Source organism: Penaeus monodon, chromosome 22 (assembly GCF_015228065.2).
Source record: "Penaeus monodon isolate SGIC_2016 chromosome 22, NSTDA_Pmon_1, whole genome shotgun sequence".
NCBI classification, from domain to species: Eukaryota; Metazoa; Arthropoda; class Malacostraca; order Decapoda; family Penaeidae; genus Penaeus; species Penaeus monodon.
This window is the reverse complement of record NC_051407.1, coordinates 12,210,064-12,210,627: the sequence shown is the minus strand read 5'-3', so window position 1 is coordinate 12,210,627 and position 564 is coordinate 12,210,064.

The window sequence follows — 564 nt, the reverse complement described above, 5'->3', positions numbered from 1 at the left end:
AAGGATAATTGCTTTATTGCTATCATAATCATTGATAAAATCACCAACGCCTGTGAATGGCAACATTGCAGCTCTATAAAGCGTCTTGTAACCCAAACTTTAAACATAATTACACGTCATGTCACGAATAGAAAATCATCATATTATTAATTTAACTTATTCATTCAACCTACGCAGTTAAACTTTACACATCACAGTAACTCCATTTACACAGTTTGCTATGAAATATAATGTTTTTTTCGAGCCAATAAATACAGTTTCAGACCCAACTGTCAATGAGACGTCATTGAAAGGCTGCATTTGATATAGTGATAAAATATTAACAGTAATAGGAAATATCACCAATATGATAACAGAAAAATTATAAGTGTTGTTTATTTTACAATGTCTGCTAAGGAATATCTATGTTGTGAGTGCCTTGTGCCTCACAGAACATAATGAATATAAGCATATGTACTTAATACTAATGTGATTTATTGCAGTGGGGGTCTGATACTCAATACAAAGGTTGGCTCCGTGCCTAAAATGCAAGCAACGCCATATAAGAATTAAAGATCGATCTAT